The following is a 21,710-nucleotide window of genomic DNA, read 5'->3' as shown; positions in this document are numbered from 1 at the left end:
CTTACTTTTTCCCCTTCTGCAGCATCTAGTTCACATCAAGGTCTCACCAGAGACAGCCAATGTGAGGCATTTGAGGCCTCTGGAATGAAGTTTTTCTAGCAGCAAAAATGCTCTGTGACAGTCACATCTGTTCCTGAGTTGTAATGGTTATCTCTAAATTCTGAGATGCTGAGCTCTTTGTGTATAACCTGGTTGGTCCCTGGAACTTCTGGTATCTGTGTGACACCTGAGACTCAGAGATAGAGTTCCACAGCTATGAATGTCAGCATTACCCCATACAGCAACAGTTTAAAAAGCTGAAAAAGAGTTCAGACCTCAGTTAGAGATATGAATGAAACTGATCTGGTTAGGACTAAGGCAAATCAGACAAAAGGGTAAAGAACGATATTGACAGTGTTATAAAACTTCAACTTCTGTGCGAGACATTCTCTTCCAAAGGAAGAGATGTTTTGGGGAGCAAAAATCTATATTTTCTCTAGCACACTATGTAATTTAACTTGTATGGTCAGTTTATTCAAACACCATAATTACATGGAATTTTGAATAGGGAGTGAGATCTGATTCATTTGTAAAGGTTAGTGTGAAGCCCAGATACATCTCAAAGTAATTTGGGCAGAGAATAAATATATATTTGCAAAGTCCCTTTGAGGGACTGGGGGAAAATGTGGAAATATTAAACCTCCCCACCTGGGGAATTACTGATATTCTCACAAGCACTGGGGACTACCAGTTTAGAAGGACGAGCCCTCGATCTTGGGGCTTGCCCTTATGAAGCTTGTTACTGCAAAGGAGAGGCTAAGTCTACTTATAATTATGCCTAAGTGTCACCCCCAAGGAACCTCTTTTGTTGCTCAAATATGGCCTCTCTCTCTAAGCCAACTCTGCAGGGAAACTCACTGCCCTTCCCACTAAGTTGGACATGACTCCCAGGCATGTAAATCCCCCTGGCAACACAAGCTATGACTCCTGGGTATGAGTCTGGGCCTGGCATAGTAGGGTCTTCTTGACCAAGAGGGGAAGAGAGATGAAACAAAATAAAGGTTCAGTGGCTGAGAGATTTCAAATGGAGTCGAGAGGTCATTCTGGAGGTTATTCTTATGCATTATACAGATATACCTTTTCAGTTTTTATTGTATTAGAATAGCTAGAAGGAGATACCTGAAACTGTTAAACTGTGACCCAGTAGCCTTGATTCTTAAAAACTATTGTATAACTCTGTAGCTGACACAGTGTGGCTGTGTGATTGTGAAAACCTTGTGGCTCACACTCCCTTTATCCAGTGTATGGGTGGATGCGTAGAAAAATGGGGACAAAAATTAAATGAATAATAGGGGGAGATGGGATGTTTTGGATGTTCTTTTTTACTTTTATTCTTATTTTTATGTTTTTATTTTTTGGAGTAATGAAAATGTTCAGAAATTGATTGTGGTGATGAATGCACAACTATATGATGGTACTGTGAACAACTGATTGTATGCCATGGATGATTGTATGGTATGTGAATATATCTCAATAAAACGGAATAAAAAACTGAGGAAAATTTTAAAATATTTTATAGCTCTCACAGATGGAGGGTTATAAAAATAAATCTAAAATTATTTTTTATCATCCATTTCCTTCTGATATTAAAAATGCTTTCATTAAAAAAAAAGTAATATCACAGTTTCAAAATAAAGGTTTCAAATTTAAAAAAAAAGCTCTGTGGGAGCTGGGGAGCTCTGTTCTTCCTCTTGCCTATCTGTGAATTTTTACAACAAGTCAAACAAGAGGGTGGGACTAGGGGGTCCCTGAGTGCCCCTCCAAGGAGGACAGCCCCGCTGCTGCACCCGTGTCCTCCTGCAGCCCATGGGCTCTGGACAGTGGGCCCTGTGGTCAAGGCTGAGAGCCAGAGCAGGAGACACCAGGGTGGTTCAGTTTCAAGCTGTCTCTGGGAAGCGTTCCTGGGAGGAGGGAAATAAAGTGAGAAGGGGCCTGGGAGTGCGTGGCGTTGGGCTTGTTTCCTTAGAGCACCACCCTTAGAATTGCCAGGAGGGAGTGGGCACGTCCAAATCTCTGCAGTCCACTGAACGGCAGCCAAGGGCTTCCAATTTTCACTCTGAATAAAGTCTGCACCCCTTGCCGCCGCCAACAAGGCCCTGTGTGGTCTGGCCCTGGCGAACCTCCCTAACGTCTTCTGCCCTCATTCTCAGTGTCCAGCTACTCTGACTTCCCTGCTTCCTCCTGTGGGTTCTGTGTCCCAGGACCTCAGGACTTTTGTACATGCTCTTCTCTCAACCTAGAATCCTACACTCCCCTGGTTAGTGTCACTCATCCTTGAGGTCCCAGATAAAAGGCAACTCCCCCAGGACCCCGACAACCACTGCGTAACCACCACAACATCCCCTACCCCTCCCTAGCCCCCCCCGTAGGTCAGAGTTCCCCGTTATACGCTCTCCTGGCTTCCTGGCCTTTCTCTCCATATCTCCTTCAGTTCATCATTACATGTTGGCACAATGACTTGTCTAATGTGTGTCTCCCCTACTGGAATGTTCCACAAGAGCTGGGACAAGTCCTGTTTCACTCACTATTTAATACCCAGCAATGAGCCTGGTGTAGGGAGGTGCTTAATAAAGATTTTGGCAACGAATGAATGAATGGGAAAGATGAGAGAATTTTTCAATCAAGTGGAAGAATCTTAGCAGCACCTGGGCTGACCAGCTCTCTGGTTTCCTCACCCCATAATCCCCTCCACACACCCCTTCCTCACCCTCCACCATCCTCTGCCCACACCCTGCTCATCCTTACCAGACTCAGGGGAACAGTCCCCTCCGCCTGGCAGCTGCTGGCCCAGACCTCACACTGAGCCAGGCTGGCTCTGGGTCTGTGGAGATAAACAGTTCTAATCCCAGTGGGCCTTGCCTTGGCTAATAACTGGGTTTAGACACACAGAGTTGTGTCAATCTGAATTCCCCAGACCCAGGGCCCTTCCCTGAGTTGCAGCTCATACCCCTCCCCCACCCACCTCCCCGATGGGGCCTCTGAGCCTGAGCCAGGACAATGCCAGCCTCGGGGTCTTCGCCTCCCACAGTTCTCAGGTCCCCCAGCTCATAATCTCTCCTCCAAGATGTAAAAATAAGTTTCAAAGCACTAACTAGGGAGCTCATTACTTCAAGAACCCTCTTGGCATATTCTTTTATGGACCCCAGTTTAAAAAGCCAGAGTCTTCCTATAATGGGGCTTCTTAAAGCGGGGCCCACCTGTGCAAACACAGCCCTCTCCAGGGGCTGAGCTGGGCAGGGAAGGGCTCGGCCCCTCCCCAGCTCCCAGAGGAGGCTGGGAAGAGCTGAAGAAATGGCCTCTTCCTAAAGAGAGGGAAACTCCCCCTGGCCAAGAACTCCAGGTAGGAATTAGAGCTCTTGGGGTGTAGTCCCAGGCTGGCTCTAAGCCTCCCCCCTCCCGCTGGGTTCCTTCCCCAATGACAGTCACACAGGCAGCATCTCCTCCTGCTTCTCGGGGACATCCGTCTTGCAATTAGCACCCCCTACACACACTATTTGCCATCCAGGCTGCATTTTGTGATGCTCAGATGTCCACCGTGTTATGCCCTACCGCCCACAGCTGCTGCCCTGGCTCCCCCTCCCACTCGCAGCCAACTCCTTGGAAGCTCGCTCTCTGCAGTCCCTCCTTCCTCTCCCTACTGACTCCCCAGCCCGTGGGAGCGTGGCTCTGTCCCCACCACTTTCCTGAAACTGCTCTCTCCAAGTGCCCCCATGGCCTTACTGAAAAATCCAATTTCAGCAGCATGTGGCCCCATCTCTCCATCTTGAAATGGTCCTTTCCTTGCCCTTCACGGCACTGTGCTCCCAGTTGGCTCCTGCCCCTCCGGCTGCACCTGCTCGGTGTGCACTGTGGGTCTTCTTTGGGATCCTGTCATTGACTCTCCTCTTTCCCTCTTCTCTCCTCACTTTAGACTCCCCTGGGTGATCTCATCCACTCCTGTGGCTGCGTAACTCTAGGATCTCTCTCCTGAGCTTTGGACCTATGCATTCATTCCTTCACTCATTCACTCATTTAAGTACCCACTCATCAGATGATTCCATGTGGTGGAAAGGGCTAAAGGGGTGGTGGGGCGGGGTGACTGGGGGCTGAGGAGACACCACTGGACAGAGCCACTCTGAGTATTGTGAAATAGGGAGTTATTACAAAGCCATATGGAAATCTAAGGAAGCAAAGGTCCTAAAGGGGGAGTCGGGGGGTCAGAGGACAGTCACCAACCAGACTCCCGGAAGCCAGGCACGCTCAGCCATAGTGGGGCCGTGAGGAGAGAGAGGGAGAATCTACCGAAGACTGTTTCTTCTGCAGCTGGAGTCGGGGCGCTTGAACATGAAGCAGGGGAAAGCAAGGGCAAGCTGGAATCCCCCAGCACCTCTGTCTCTTGTCACATGTAACCACAATTACATGCAGACAGCAAAGGCTGCTACCTCACCTCTGCTTTCCAAATTTTGTGCAAATTGTCTTTTTCCTTTGTTATGTATTTTTGGCTCACCCTACCCAGAAGCATGCGTTGAAGGGAATTGTAGGAACTGGGGTTCCAGCTTAGCAAGTTGACACAGTACACAACCACCACGGAGGCTCTATTAATTATCTCTGAGGAGATAATGTTTGAATTTAATTTGAATGCTGAGAAGAGACACCATACCCGGAACTGAAGAAAGAGCTTTCCAGGGAGATGGAAGAGCAAGTCTAAAGGCCCTTGGTGGGAAAAGGCTTTGCCTGCTCAAGGGACAGGAAGAAGGCCTGTGTGTCTGGGGGGCCTGGGTGGGCTGCGGCAGGCAGAAATGGCGTGGGCAGGGCCAGATCCTGGGGGGCCTCTTGGTCTAACCAGGGATCAGCAAACTTTTTTCTGTAACGGGCCAGAGAATAAAAAATTTTAAGCCTTGGTTTTGTCACTTTGATCTCTAAACTAGTTAATTTTGCCATTGTAGTGCAAAAGTGTCTGAAGTAAATGGCAGTGGCCGTGATTCAATAAAACTTGATTTTACAGAAACAGGCAGTGGGCTAGATTTGGCCTGTGGGCCACAGTTTGCCAGCCCTTGGTCTACACCCTCGTCGGATGTTTGGATATCACTCTCAGTGGAGTAGGAAACCACCAGACGGTTCTACTCAAAAGGGTAATATGTATGGATTTAATGGTTTAAACATTCACTCTGGCTGCTTGCTGGGGTATGAATTGTTGGAGTAAGTGATTATGGTAGCCTAAAGCCCGGTGGTGGAAATAAGGTTGGAGAGAGGTAGACAGAGTTGAAATGTATTTTGGAGGTTGAGCTGGAAGGACTTACGGATTAGGCGTGGAGAAGGAACAATGGAGACAGCTATCTACTGAGAGCAGGAAAACTGGGAGTTAGATTTAGAGAGATAGAAGGTGGGAACTAAGAGTTTTATTTTGGACGAATTAAATCTGAGTTGCCCGTTGGAGACATCCTAACGGAAATGACAAGGAGGCAGTTGTATACATAAGTCTGGAGCGCAGGGAAGAGGGTCAGGCTGGAGATGTACAGTTAAGTGCCTTCTGCTGACATAAAGCCCCAGGGCTGGATGAGCTCCCCAAGGGCAAGTGTGCTTAAGGAGAGAAAAACAGGGCCCAAGCTAGAGCCTAAAGCCCCAGTCGTTGAAGGGAGGCAAAGGAAGGCAAGTCAGCTAAGGAGATGTTCTAGTTTGCTAATGCTGCAGAATGCAAAACACCAGAGATGGATAGGCTTTTATAAAACGGGGGTTTATTTCGCTACACAGTTACAGTCTTAAGGCCACAAAGCGTCCAAGGTAACACCTCAGCAATCGGGTACCTTCACTGGAGGATGGCCAATGGCGTCTGGAAAACCTCTGTTAGCTAGGAAGGCAGCTGGCGTCTGCTCCAAAGCTCCGGCCTCAAAATGGCTTTCTCCCAGGACGTTCCTCTCTAGCAAGCTTGCTTCTCTTCAAAACATCACTCCCAGCTGCACTCCGTTCCCTCTCTCTGAGTCAGCTCATTTATATAGCTCCACTGATCAAGGCCCACGCTGAATGGGCGGGGCCACGCCTCCATGGGAACATCTCATCAGAATCATCACTCACAGCTGGGTGGGGCACATTCTAAGCAAATCTAACCAGCACCAAAACGTCTGCCCCACAAGACCACAAAGATAATGGCATTTGGGGGACACAATACATTCAAACCGGCACAGGAGACATGGAAGGAGTGGTCCATGTGGTACAAAGACCACCTGGGGTGGGGAGGAAGGATCACAGTTGCCAAGAGAAGATAGTGTTCCAAGAAGAAATTGCCTACTGGGCATGTCCAATCAGCTGCCCCCAGCATCTTTAGCTCAATTTGTCCAAAGCAGAGCACATCTTCTCTCCCTTCCTGAGCTTCCCATGTTCTCTAGCACGGGAATCACCAATTCTTATTGTTACAAATTCCTAAAAAGCTGTTGAATCCACAGGCTTCTCTCCATCCCCACTGCCATCTCCCTGGCTCAGAGATCATCCAGCACTCCCCAGGATCACTACAGAGTTTCCTAATGGTCTCCCTGATGCTATTCCTATCCCCTCCCAATTTGTCCTTCACAATGTAGCCTAAGCAATCTTTCTGAAATGCAGAATAATCATGTTACTCCCTTTCTTAAAACTCTTCTGGGGGTCTTTAGTTCTCTTTCCCATCTCAGAAGATGGTGGGTGAAAAGGCTGAAAAGCCAGCAACTATGGAGAAGAAACCTGAGGCCAAGAAGGCTGATGCCAGTGGCAATGTTAAGAAGACTAGCCTCAAAACCAAAAAGCCCAAAAAAGGGAAGCCTCACTGCAGTCAAAACCCAGTTCTCGTCAGAGGAATTGGCAGATATTCGCGATCTGCAATGTATTCCAGAAAGGCCATGTACAAGAGGAAGTATTCAGCAGCTAAATCCAGGATTGAAAAGAAAAAGAAGGAGAAGGTTCTTGCCACTGTCACAAAACCTGTTGGTGGTGACAAAAACGGAGGTACCAGAGTGGTTAAACGGTGCAAAATGCCTAGATATTATCCTACTGAAGATGTGCCTCGGAAGCTGTTGAGCCATGGCAGAAAACCCTTCAGTCAGCATGTGAGAAAGCTGCGATCCAGCATCACTCCCGGGACCATTCTGATCATCCTCACTGGTCGCCACAGGGGCAAGAGAGTGGTTTTTCTGAAGCAGCTGGGCAGTGGCTTGCTACTTGTGACTGGACCCCTGGTCCTCAACTGAGTACCGCTGCGTAGGGCACACCAGAAATTTGTCATTGCCACCTCCACCAAAGTTGACATAAGTAGTGTGAAAATCCCAAAACATCTCACTGATGCTTACTTCAAGAAGAAGAAGCTGCGTAAGCCCAGACACCAGGAAGGTGAGATCTTCGACACAGAGAAAGAGAAATATGAGCTTACAGAGCAGCGCAAGGTTGATCAGAAAACTGTGGACTCACAACTTATGCCAAAAATCAAAGCTGTTCCTCAGCTCCAAGGCTATCTGCGTTCTGTGTTCTCTCTCACAAATGGAGTTTATCCTCACAAATTGGTGTTCTAAACTTTTTGCAAAGAACCTAATTAAATAACTGATACATTAAAAAAAAAAAAAAAAAAACCTCTTCTGTACTCCCCATCACCCTCAAGATACTTTTCCGACACCTCAGCACCACCCATAAGTCTGAGGGGCCCATCGCAACCCAGCCCCCATCTACTGCACCAACCTCAGCTCATGCTTCCCTTTCTTATCCAGCCTGCTCCCACCCAGGCTCACCCCCAGCCCTCTAGATACTTCCTGGATAAGATTCCATTTAACTTCTCATGCTTTTGCTTTCTTCCAGTCCCTAGGACATTCTTCCTCGGGCTCTTTTCCTGCCCAGTTGTCACTCCCTCTGTTGGATTCAGCTCCTCCACAGCACCCACCCCACACCCATCAGGGAGGGCCCTTCCTGTGGGCTCCCCCAGACCCCACACGTTCTCTCTTTGCCCTTATCACACCTGACTGCCAACACTGTGAGGAAATAGGCTTCCCCATGACCGGACCTCGTCTGGAGCATCATAAGTGCTCAACAAATGTTTGTCAAATTAGCAAAGGTTTACATGCTGTGCCAGTTTGGATGTATTATGTCCCCCAAGACACCATGTTCTTTAACGCAACCTTGTAGGGGCAGACATATTAGTGTTGATTAGGTTGGAATCTTTGGGTAATTTGTTTCCTTGGGGATGTGACCCACCCAACTATAGGTGATAACCCTGACTGAATTATTTCCATGGAGACGTGGTCCTGCCCTTTCAGCCTGGGTCTTGATTTAATTGCTGGAGTCCTATAAAAGAGCTTACAGACAAAAGAAGCTTGCTGCAGCAGCTAAGAGAGACATTTTGGAGACAGCCATCGAAAGCAGACTTTTCTTGACACTTTGGAGATACTATCTCAGAGTTTGCCCTGAGAAGCTAAGCCTAGAGACATTTTGGAGAATGCCATTTTGAAAGGCAACCTGGGATCAGCAGATGCCAGCCACATGCCTTCCCAGCTAACAGAGGTTTTCTGGACACTATTGGCCTTCCTTCGGTGAAGGTACACTTGTGTTGATGCCTTAATTTGGACATTTTTATGGCCTTCAAACTGTAAATCTGTAACCAAATAAACCCCCTTTATAAAAGCCATTCCATTTCTGGTATTTTGCATAACGGCAGCATCAGCAAACAAGAACACATGCTAAAGTAAAAAGCAGAATACAAAAAGTCACATATATTAAGACTTCCACTTGTAAAAGAAATAGAGGATGCATGCCCAGTATAAATAAAAAGGGGTGGGGGGTGAAAGGAACTAGACACAATTGTTAATAAAAGTTGATCTTTGGATGGTGAGACTGTAACCGACTCCTTTACTTTCTTCATTTGGCTTCAAAGTGTTCTTTACATTTAAAGTTTAAAAAAAAACTCCCATTAAAATTTATTTTTTCAAAAGCAGTAAGTTGCTCTTTTACCACCCAGTCCTATTTTTATGCCTAAATTCCTGCCTCGCCACATTTGTCCTATACTTCCAAGAATAGAGATCACTGTCTTGGACAGAGAAAGCCGATTTTTTTTTTTTCCTTTTAGTGGGAGTTAACTGACCTGTCTTCTCTCTGTCATCTGTTCCCAGATACCATCTGCCAGAAAACGTACTCCTATTGCTTCCTTATTTTTCTTGCTTTGTAGGACTAAAATCAATCCTGGGCGTTTCAGTTGTGGCAGGATGCCGTGCTGATGGTGCTCATAATTAAAGACGTAGATGGCCCAGGTGTGGGCTCCAAGTCCTGCTTTCAACACAAGCCTTCTCCAGAGTCCCCATAGGAGATACAAGCTCAGTGACAAAACAACGCAAAGGAGTCCTTTGTTGCCAGCCAGGACTTCGCCCCGAACCCCAGTGCAGAGCTGGGCCAAGTCTCTCCAGGCCCGTGCTGGGTGACCTCCTCCTCTCCAGTGAGCCCAGCCCAGACCCAGGGACCCCACCATGTGGGGAAGGGCTATCCTGAGCCCCCCAGCCCAGCCAGGGGAGAAGAGGGGGTTGTGCAATGCAGAGGGTGTTTTGCCAGAGCAGCACTGATGCTGAAGGCCCACCACAGTGGGAGCATCCTCCAGGCTTAGCTGACAGGTCAGCCCAGGAAAAGTAAACCTAGAAGAGAGGAGAGAATAGGAGAGGGGGGTCCTGGTCCTCTTGCTAGAGACCAATACTCAAGTTGATTTGTTCCCCCCTTTTTTTTTTTGCAAGCCTCAGCTCATTCTGAAATCTGGTTTTCTTTTGATGCACCACTCTCCGTCTTTGCTTATGTCTTGCTATGTCTTCACTTGGGAGCTTAATAAGAAATGATTTGAAATAATTTCTGAATACCTCCTATAGCTCTTAGAATACCTTCTTTTGGTGTTAAGATATTTGGGCTTCATCCCATAGGTAAAGGGTGGGCCTTGGAAGTTGCCAAGTAGCAAATGGCCTTGGTTGGTTTAGTGACCGTGAAGCACTCAGCATGAAAGCAAAGAGGGGGTGGGGGGAGGGATGTGGGGCAGGGAGAGTAGTGAAGGGGCCATTTCAGTGGTTCAGATGAAACCTAACAAGAACCTGAACTAGAGCAATTTTTGTACCTTAGGTAGGTACAAGGAAGAGGAAGGAAGTTTGAGAGCTGTTTCTGAGGTAGACTTGATGGGCTTAAAGGGGAATGGTTAGGGCAGAAGAGTTGAGGTTATGTCCAAGGTTTATAGGTTGGGAAATGGCGTGTACAGTGATAACTCTTCTCACGATGGCTCACGCACAAGGAGGGGAGGATAAAGAACAGGCATTTGAGGAAAGGATAAAGAATTTGACATGCTGAGAGGCATCCAGGTAGAAATGTTCCATATATATTTGAAGATATGGGCCTGGAACTTGGGATAGAGATTGGAGATATGTATGATGGATATAGATATATAAAGACAGAGACAGAGAGATGTAGACGTATAAGAGAAATAAATATTGAGATAGATCTAGATATACTTTTATTTTTTTATTTTTTCTTAGAGAAGTTGTAGGTTTTCAGAAAAATGCAGAAGATGTGGAGTTCCCATATACCTCGCCTCCTTATTAACACCTTTCATTAGTGTGGTACCTCTGTTAAAATTGATGAAACAATATTATTATAATTGTACTCTTAACTATAGCCCAGGATTTACTCAAAAGTTCACTGTTTGTCTTGTCCAGTCCTATGTTTTTTTTTAATTTTCATTCTAGTAACACAGATACAACCTAAAATTACCCCTTCTAACCACACTCAAATATATAATTCAGTGTTGTTAATTACATTTACAATGTTGTGCTACCATCACAATCATCCAACACCAAAATTTCTTCTTCACCCCAAATAGAAACTCTGTACAATTTAAGCATTAACTCCCCATTCCCTACCCCACCCAGCCCCTGGTAATATCTATTCTAGTTTCTGACTCTATGAATTTGCTTGTTCTAATTATTTCATATCAGCAACATCATACAATATTTGTCCTTTTGTGTCTGGATTATTTCACTCAACATGATGTCCTCAATGTTTATACATGTTGTCACATTTATCAGAACTTCATTCCTTTTTATGGCAGAATAATATTCCATTGTATGTATATACCACATTTTATTTATCGGTCAGTTCATGGACTCTTTGGTTGCTTCCCTCTTTTGGAAATTGTAAATAATGCCATAATGAACATAAGTCTTTATTTCTTTATGCTGCTTTGAACCACTGTCTAGTGTCCTTTCTTTTTAGCCTGAAGAACTCCCTTTAGCAGTGCTTGTAGGGCAGGTCTAGTGGTAATGAACTCTCTCAGTTTTTGTTATCTGAAAATGTCTTAATCTTTCCTTCATTTTTGAAAGAAAGTCTTGCCGGATATAAAATTCTTGGTTGGCAGTTGTTTTCTCTCAGCACCTTAAATATTTCATGCCACTGCTTTCTCGCCTCCAGGGTTTCTGATGAGAAATCGGCACTTGATCTAATAAGGACTCCCTTGTACATAACCCATTGTTTTCTCTTGCAGCTTTCAGAACTCTCTCCTTGCCCTTGGCATTGGACAGTTTTATTACTACATGCCCGGACATGGTTCTCTTTGAGTTTATCCTGTTTGGGGTTCATTTGATTCTTGAATGTGTGTCTTTTGTTAAATTTAGGAAGTTTTTTGCCATTATTTATTTAAATATTCCTTCTGCCCCGTTCTCTTTTTTTTGTCCTCTGGGACTCCCATCATGCAAATATTGGTATGCTTGATGGTGTCCCACTGGCCTCTTAGGCTTTGTTCACTCTATTTTATTCTTTTTTCTTTCTCCTCTAAGCCTGAATCATTTCTATTGTCTTGTCTTTGAGATCACTGGTTCTTTCTTCTGCCAGCTCCAATCTGCTGTTGAAATCCTCTAGGGAAATTTTCATGTTAGTTACTGTGGTCTTTAACTCCAGTAATTCTGTGTCATTCCTACTGAGAATCTCAAAGAGATTCCCATTTTGTTCATTCATTGCTTTCTTCATATCGTTTAGTTCTTTTTCTGTGTTTTCCTTTATCTCCTTGAGCATACTGAGGATCATTTTTTAAAAGTCTTTGTCCAGTATGTCCAAAGTCTGGTCCTCTTCATTGATGGTTTTTACAGCTTTTACCTTGTTCCTTTGGATGGGCCCTCATTTCCTGTCTGTTTGTTTTATAACATTTTGTTGCATACTGTACATTCTAATATTTTAAAGTATTAACTCTAGGATTTAGTCTCTGAGATGTCTGTTCCTTAAGTTTGTGTCCAGTTAGTGATAGGACAGATTTTCTTGATTGCCAGGAGCTAGCCAAAACAAATAAACTAAAGCAAGAAGCTCCTTTCACAGTCTTTGCCAATTGGCTCCTCTTTGGCTGGTGGCATCCTTCAGCGCTTAGCAAAGTACAGGGTCCTCTGTCATACCTGAGACTGCATGGAGTCGTGTAGACTGCTTCTTTTCCTGGGCTAGTATTTGCTGGTGGCCTTGGGAATTCCCCTATTTACAGTTTATAGGAGTTCTAATGCCCCCTCTACTCTCTTTGAAACAGACTTTCGCCCCCTCCTAGGTGGTCTTTGTGTGACTTAATACAGGTGGTTCCTTGCCCCAGGCCACTTAGACTTAATTGTTTATTGCACTACTTCAGCTGTCTGCAATCTGCTTCTCTGCCTTCAGGACAAATTCTGGGACAGTGAGCCTGAGACACGTTTCCTGGTTCAGTGCTTTAGACTTCCACCGGATAGATGGGTGCCAACACACAGGCACCCTAGTGTGTGCTCGGGGCTACTCTGCTCCCTCTGGAACAGGGCCAGGGCCCACACTGGGAGTGCCGGCTGACTCCACACCGCATTGGGGAAGGGTAAGGAAGGGACCAGTAAGAGCCATGGGAGCTTCTCCTATGAGAAGAAACCGTGTGTTCTGGATTCAGCACTCCCCTGTGACTGGAGCCCTTTAACTGCTTCCATAGTTTTGCAGAAGGATCCTGTCTTTAGGATTCTTCTGCCACTTTTGCCTGAGGGTGGTTAGAACAGTGGCTGCCCCCAGAGCTGGCCCCTAGTGATCTGAAGTGGCTGATCAAAAGCAATGATCAGCAATCAAACCACATACCCCTAGAGTTTGGAGGAGTAGGTCTTTACATCCCATCCTTGCACCAGCAAGCTGCACCAGGAGCTCCCACTGCTGCCTGCCACAAGGGTGGAACTCACTGGTATTTACCATGATTTACCAGCCTCTTCCTCCAGCTCTTCCTTGGATGCTGCATAGACTCTGGAGTTTCAAAATATTTTATTCAGACAGTTCCTGCCTGTTTAATCCATTTAATAGTTGTTCTGGTGGAGGGACTGATTCCCAGGGATTTCTACTCCACAATCCTCAACTAGATATATCTTAAGAAAGTCCAAACCAGGACTGACTGCAAGACTTTTTCAAGGAAGAATTAATGGTAAGCAGTGACCACTTAAGTATACATGATAAGAGCATTTAAGCAGTTAAAAATGATTCCAAATATTTGGGTCTTGGTGTAAGAGAGAGCAGTGGTCCCACTGGCAGAAACAAAGCCCAGGCTGCAGGGGAGAAAATGATGACTGCTTTCAGAGTTGTTGAGTTTGAGTTAATGATGGGCCTTGCAACTGGAAATGCAAAGCAGAGAGATACAGAACCAGAACTCTGAGGTAGTCAGCCTGCAGGTGTAGAATTTGGATTCGTAAAGTCATAAAGTGTTTGAGCAGTAAGGAATTTTAGAACCTATCTAAGTCAATGCCCTCCTTTTATAATTGAGAGAATCAAGACCCAGCTGGTTAAATGTCTTATGAACCGTGGTGGTTTGTTCAGGTATGAGGATGTGATTCAAGCTGGCCAGTCAGAGCCCCTCCTTGGGCAAGTCCATTTCCCTCTTGGGCCAAGTGCTGTAAGAAGAGTTAGAAAATTGGAACCAGCAGCCCCTCTAATAACAAAAACTTTGAAACCAGACCAGAAAGCTTGAGCATCAAGGGATAAACAGCATGAGAGAGTTGAATGAGGGAAGGCTCAGTTCACCAGTTAGGTGATTTGTAAATTGAGAGTCTGGAGACCCAAGGAGATATTTCTGCAAAGGATGAGGTAGGAGGGAGGGGGCACTAGGAAAGGATTAGGTGAGTGGAGCATAGGAAAAGAGGAGACAAAGAAGATAAAATTAGCACTTCAAGTACTACTTGGAAAGAAGGTCACACTAATCCAGGAGCTGTACCTGGAGAAGAGCCAGAAATGGCTGTTTTCTCAAGGGTGAGAGATCTAGAGGGACCAGGGCTGGCCGGGGGGGGGGGGGGGGGGGGGGTGCAGGTCAGAAAGGCTGGGCGAGCTAGTGAGGGCAGCCAGAAGAGAGCCCCTAGATTCAGTTCTATAGGAAATAAGCTGGTCCCCTTAGGACCCATAAAAACATGGATCATTCCTTGATAGGGTTACTAGGCCAGTTGATCTGGGAAATGAAAAAAATATAGAAGTGCAAAAAGAAAAATAACCACTAATCATAATTCCCAGAGGTAACATTATTGAATGTCAAACATTACATAAAAGCATTTTTTAATAAAACTTGAATCTTACTGTACATATTCTTTTATAACTGCCTTTTCACTTAATATAATGTGGAATCTCCTCATCTCATATATTTCTATAACAACATTTTTATTGGCCACATATAATTCTATTGTATGACTATATTATCATTTATTTAACCAATTCCCTATTGGGAGTCATTTAGGCAATATCCAGTTTCTTGCAGTTTTCTATAGCTAGATCTTCCTGAGCGTGAGCTCCAATTTAGAACTTAGAATAAACTCTTGGAAATGGAATTTCTGAGAAAAGAGTGTGCATACTATAACTCCCAAACTGCCATTCAGAAAGGCTCGTACCAATTTACATTCTCATCAGTGATAAATAAGCGTCTTAGTTTGCCAGGCTGCTATGACAAATATCGTACACCGGTTAGCTTAAGAACAGGAATTTATTGTCTTGTGGTTTCGGAGACTAGAAACCACAAATCAAGGCATTGGCAAGACCATGTTTCTCCCCAAAGTCCGCAGGGACTGACGCTGGCTTGCCGCAATCCTTGGGCTTCCTTGGCTTGCACCTCTGCTCCTATCAAATGGCGGGCACTTTCTCCCCCTCTCTCTCTCTCCCCTCTTGTGTCTGCTCTTCCGGTTTCTGCTGACTTCCGGCTTCTGGCTCCTCTCTGTGGCTTTCTCTGTCTTCTCTTTTCAAGGCCTCTAGTAGCATGGGTTAAGACCCACCCTGATTCAGTTTGCCCACACCTTAACTAATAATAATATTTTCAAAAGGTCCTACTTACAAAAAAATTCAAACCCAGAGGAATGTGGATTAAGAACATGTTTTTCACTGGGGAACATAATTCCACCTACCACAATAAGTGTACCTATTTCTTTGTTCTTTTGCTACCGGTATTCCTTTCCAGCTAAAACTGTTAACAATAATATGTTAGGCCAGCATTGGAAATAAATTATAAGAGTCCCTGTTCATATTTGGAAGTCAGATGGGAGGAAAGGAAAAAGATGATCTTTTGTAGGTTTTTATTGGGTTGTTTTTCTTATTATTAATAGGTTCTAGGAGTTCTTTATATATCCTAGATACAAAGTCCTTTGTCAGATATATGTATTGCAAACATTTTTTCCCCAGTCTGTAGTTTATCTTTTCATTTTCTTAATGTTATTTTTTGAAAGAGCAAAAGGTTTTCGTTTTCATGAATTTTATTAAATTTTTCTTTTATGGTTCATTCCTTCTGTGTTCCCAACTAAGAAATATCTGCTCACCCCAAAGTCATGAAGATTATTTCTTATGATTTCTTCTAGACACTTTATTGTTTTAAGTTTTACAAGTAGGTCTCTGATCCATTTTCCATAAATTTTTGGGTATGGCTTGAGGAAAGGGTTGAGGTTCACTTTTATCCCTTGTGGATAACCAGTAGATCCAGTACCTTTTGTTTAAAAGACCATCCTTTCTCCCACTGAATTAACTTGTCCCCTTTGTTGCAAATCAGTTAATTGGTCATATGTGTATGGCTCTGTTTCTGAACTCTCTATTCCATTACATTGATATATATGTCTCCTCTTATGCCAATATCACACTGTCTTAAATACTGTTACTTTAATGTCTTGAAATCACTACCTATTAATTTTTAACATCTTTAATGGAAAGATTTTTTGAAATTCATTTTTAGTTTTTCTTGTTTAACAATGGAAGCATTTAGGATTACAAATTTGTCTCTAAGTAAACTTTGGGTGCATTTTTATCATATAGGATGAACTTATACTATTTCTAATCAATATTTTCTCTGTGAAATGATGGTTTTATCTTTTCCTTTCCATTCTCTATGTCTCACTTATTTTTTCTTCTTCTAATGAAATGACTTAGCTCTCCAGGAAAATAATGAGTTGTGTTGGTGGTACCAAATATCCTTGTCTTGTTCTGAACTTTAGCATATTTTTTCCCTGGTGTCTCACCATTAATTGTAATGCTTCCAAGAGTTTTTGTTAAATTTCTTTTGTCAAATTAAAGATATGGATTGCTACTCTATTATTTCTGTTGGCCAAAGGTGTTTTGTTTTACTCATGACAGCTAGGGTTGCCAGATTTAGTAAACAGAAATACAAAACATACAGTTCAATTTGAATATCAGGTAAACAATGACTCTGAGGCATACGTATACTAAAGAATATTGGTTTTCTGAAATTCAAATGTAACTGGGAATCTTGTGTTTTATCTGATAACCCTATGGACAGATGATTTTGCAACAGAAATAATGCAATCTAGAAGACAATAGAGCAGCATCTTTAAAGTGCTAAAAGAAAGAACTATCAGCTTTGAAGCCTAAATGGATATCCTTCAAATTAAATTTCCTTCAACATGAAAACAAAATAAAGAGTTTTTCAGACAAACAGAAACTAAGAGAATTCATCACCAGCAGAACCATGCTAAAAGAAAAACTAAAACAAGTTCTTCAGGAGGAAGGAAAATGATTCCTGGGAGAAACACAGAAATGCAAGAAGGAGTAAATAACAACAGAAAAGATAAATATAGGGATTAATCTAATCAAATATTACTTTATAACATTCATAATAAAATCTTGCAGGGGTATAAAACATATGTGAAATTAGAACACATGGAAACAATAACAAAAAAGCCTGAGGTGGAGGTCTTTTGGATCTTAATATTGCCTGAACTAGATCAATAATACATGTGTTAATCTCTGATAAGAGTAATAAAAGAATATATACCTTGAGCTAATAAAATGAAAGTTGAATAAATATAAAAAAAGACAATAAAGTTGAGTAAATAAGAGGAGACCAAAAGGGATTAACAGAAAACAAATAGTAACATGGTGGATATACCCCAATATATCAGTAATTATATTAAATGTAACTTAACTGAAAGCTCTAATCAAAAGTCAAATATTGTAAGACTAAATTCAAACAACTACAGCAGCACCAACTATACATGTTTACAAAAGACAGAACCCAGTTTTAGAATGGTACGTTAAAGGTGAAAGGATGGAAAATGATACACCATGCATGATAACCAAATGCAAGATTGTGTGGCTATTTAATAACATAAAAAATCAACTCTAAATCACCAAGCATTACTAGAGAGACATTTCACATTGATTAAACTGTTGATAAAACAAGAGGATATAACAATTCTAAATTTGCAAATATCTAGTAATTAGTCTCAAAATATATAAGGCAGAAATGACAAAACCAAAATGAGAAATAAAAAACTCCAGCTGTGAGCTGAAAATTTTAACATACCCCTCTCAGTAACTGATAGAATAGCAGGCAAAAATCAGTAAGTTAAAATTTGGATAATGTGATTAACAAATTTGGCCTAATTGATGTATTCAGCTCATTGTGCCAAACAAATTTCAGAAATCACATTTTTTAAAAGTCATATGGGATATGGGCCATAAAGCAAGTACCAACAAACATAAAGGATGGAATAAAACAGAGTATGTTCTTGACTGTAGTGGAGTTAGGTTAACAATCAGTAACAAACAGATAAACAGAGATCTACCAAATGTTGGTAAATTAACACTTGTGCATATAAATAACTCATGGATCAAAAAATAATTAACAATGAAAATTAGGGAAAAATTTAACTGTGTAATGAAAATATAAAATGTCAGAAACTGGGGACTGGAACTAAAACTGTGCTTCAAGAAAAATTGATACTATCAAACACATATGTTAAAAAGAAAAAAGGCTGAAAATTAAGTGACTAAGAACCCAGCTCAATAATTTAGAAAAAAAAAGAAAAGTAAATTAAATACAAAAAAGTAAACGGGGAGGAGAAACAAAGATGGGGGCTAGGAGAGACAGGGCAAAAAAACACCTCCATGAAAAATACTAGATAAAAGCCAGAAAGTGACCCAAAACACCAGTTCCAGTGATGCACCAGCTGGACAAGTTCTGCTAAATCCACAGGAACCATGCACTTGGTGAAACCAGGAGTCTGCAATCTGAAATGAGTGAGTAAACCTGCTGAATATCCAGCAGCCACGCTGCAGTGTGGGGAAACTGTGGGTTGGCATTTGAAGTCAGACTGGTTCTTTTTTAAAAAAACCCCAAAGTGGCTGCAGATACGGCAACGAGAACCACACAGTGAAGCACAGCAGGAATGGGCTATGTGAATGCCTCAATATCTGGCATGGATAATAGCCTTTCGCACACCCACTGCTAGTTGTCTGGGAGTGAGGAAGGCAGAGGTGAGCCAAAAGGGGAAAAAAACACGCCCCTTGCAGCCATCTTCCCGGTGGGCTGGGAATGCTCCTGCCTGGCACAGGCGCCACAGCCTAGGGCCATGCCAAAAAACCCAGTGTGACAGGAAGTGATTCCAGCAACACACACACATGCCACAATATGGGGCATGGACAAGAGCCTTTTGTGCACCCACAGCTAATTGTCCCCGAGCTGGGAAGGTGGAGCTGTGTGAAAAGGGGGAAATTAACATGCCCCATTCAGTCATCCTTACAGGAGGCTGGGAATGCCCCTACATGGCCCAGCAGCCCAGAACTTCCCTTGAGTGTTGGCATGCACTTGTGACATAGCACAGCCTTCCCTCAGCAGAGGCCCTAGAAGGACACGGCTTGGAAGAAGAACCCACTTGGAAATCCCAGGGACCATACACCAATACCAAAGACTTGTGGGTCAGCGGAAGAGACAATCTGTGGTGAGACTGAAATGAAGGTTTAGACTCTTGAAACAGCCTTAAATCTCCAGGAACACCTGGGAGGTTGATTATTAAAGCTGCCCTCCCTCCCTAACCGCTCAGACACATGCCCCACATTCACTGTGGACAGCACCAACAACATACCCAAACTTGGTGCACCAATTGGACCCCACAAGAATCAGACCCCCACACACCACAAAGACAAAGTTGGGGAGAACTGACTTGAGGGGAAAGGTGACTCGTGGGTGCCATCTGCTGCTTAGAGAAAGTGTATGCCACAAAGCTGTAGATCTGACAAATTAAAGATTAGTCTTTGAATAATCCTACATATCCTAAAAGAACCCTATCAAGTATAGCAAATGCCAAGAGGCCAAAAACAACAGAAAATTTTAAAAAATGTGATAAAACCGGGTGATATGGATAACCCAAACCCAGACACCCAAATCAAAAGATCAGAGGAGATGCAATACTTGGAGTAATTAATCAAAGAACTAAAGACAAACAATGAGAGCATGACACAGGATATAAAGGACATGAAGAAGACCCTAGAAGAGCATAAAGAAGAAATCACAGGAGTAAATAAAAAAGTAGAAGATCTTATGGAAATAAAAGAAACTGTTGACCAAATTAAAAAGATTCTGGATGCTCATAGTACAAGACTAGAGGAAGCTGAACAATAAATCAGTGACCTCGAGGGCCACAGAACAGAAAATGAAAGAATAAAAGAAAGAATGGGGACAAAAAAAGAAAAAATAGAAATGGACCTCAGGGATATGATAGATAAAATAAAACATCCAAATATAAGACTCATTGGTGTCCCAGAAGGGGAAGAGAAGGGTAAAGGTCTAGAAAAAGTATTCAAAAAAATTGTTGGGGAAAACTTCCCAAACCTTCTACACAATATAAATACACAAAGCATAAATGCCCAGTGAACTCCAAATAGAATAAATCCAAATAAACCCACTCCAAGACATGTTCTGATCAGACTGTCAAATACTGAAGAGAAGGAGCAAGTTCTGAAAGCAGCAAGAGAAAAGCAATTCACCACTTACAAAGGAAACAACATAAGACTAAGTTGTGACTACTCAGCAGCCACCATACAGGTGAGAAGGCAGTGGCATGACATATTTAAAATTCTGAGAGAGAAAAATTTCCAACCAAGAATACTTTATCCAGCAAAGCTCTCCTTCAAATTTGAGAGAGAGCTTAAATTTTTCACAGACAAACAAATGCTGAGATATTTTGCTAATAAAAGACCTGTCCTACTTCAGATACTAAAGGGAGCCCTACTGACAGAGAAAGAAAGGAGAGAGAGATATAGAGAAAGATTCAGCACTAAAGAGATTCAATATTGATTCATTAAAGGACAATAAGAGAGAGAAGGAAAAAATATATCTGACAAACATAAACAAAGGGTAGGATGGCTGATTCAAGAAACACCTTCACAGTAATAACAGTGAATGTAAATGGATTAAATTCCCCAATTAAAAGATATAGACTGGCAGAATGGATCAAAAAATATGAACCATCAATATGTTGCATGCAAGAGACTCATCGTAGACACAGGGACACAAAGAAATTGAAAGTGAAAGGATGGAAAAAATGTTTCATGCAAGCTACAGCCAAAAGAAAGCAGGAGTAGCAATGTTAATCTCAGTTAAAATAGACTTTAAATGCAAGGATGTTATGAGAGTCAAAGAAGGCCACTACATACTAATAAAAGGGGCAATTCAACAAGAAGAAATAGCAATCATAAACGTTTATGCACCCAATCTTGGTGCCACAAAATACATGAGACAAACACTGGCAAAACTAAAGGAAGCAATGGATGGTTCCACAATAATTGTGGGAGACTTCAACACATCACTTGCTCCTATAGATAGATCAACCAGACAGAAGACCAGTAAGGAAACTGATAACCTAAACAATCTGATAAATGAATTGGATTTAACAGACATGTATAGAGCATTACATCCCAAATCACCTTCTTCTATAGTGATCATGGAACTTTCTCCAGAATAGACCACATGCTGGGACATAAAACAAGCCTCAATAAATTTAAAAAAAAAATGAAATTATTCAAAGCACATTCTCTGACCACAATGGAATAAAATTAGAAGTCAATAACCATCAGAGACTTAGAAAATTCACCAACACCTGGAGGTTAAAAATGAGGGGGAGTTGAAAACATTCCTGGATAATCAAAAGCTGAGGGACTTCATCACCAGTAGATCAGTCCTATGAGAAATGCTAAAGGGAATTGTGCAGGCTGAAAGGAAGGGACACTAAATAATTGACTGAAACCATAGGAAGAAATAAAGATTTCTAGTAAAGATCCCTTGGTAAATATAAATATCAATACTACTGTATTTTTGATTTGTAACTCCACTATTTACTTCTTACAGGAACTAAAATACATGAAGTGTAATGATAAATCAGTGGTTTTGGACTCAATGTAAAATATGTAATTTTTGACAAGAACTACATAAAGGTGGGGGA

At 42.6% G+C, this 21,710-nt stretch overlaps 1 pseudogene; it reads left to right on the top strand.

The window, feature by feature from the left end:
- The first annotated feature begins 6,683 nt into the window (after positions 1–6,683).
- Positions 6,684–7,582, top strand: LOC119512666 (annotated as a pseudogene).
- Positions 7,583–21,710: the final 14,128 nt, after the last annotated feature.

This window comes from Choloepus didactylus, chromosome 17, assembly GCF_015220235.1.
Source record: "Choloepus didactylus isolate mChoDid1 chromosome 17, mChoDid1.pri, whole genome shotgun sequence".
NCBI classification, from domain to species: Eukaryota; Metazoa; Chordata; class Mammalia; order Pilosa; family Megalonychidae; genus Choloepus; species Choloepus didactylus.
The sequence above is the reverse complement of the archived record's forward strand: the minus strand, read 5'-3'. Positions and strand labels throughout refer to the sequence as shown.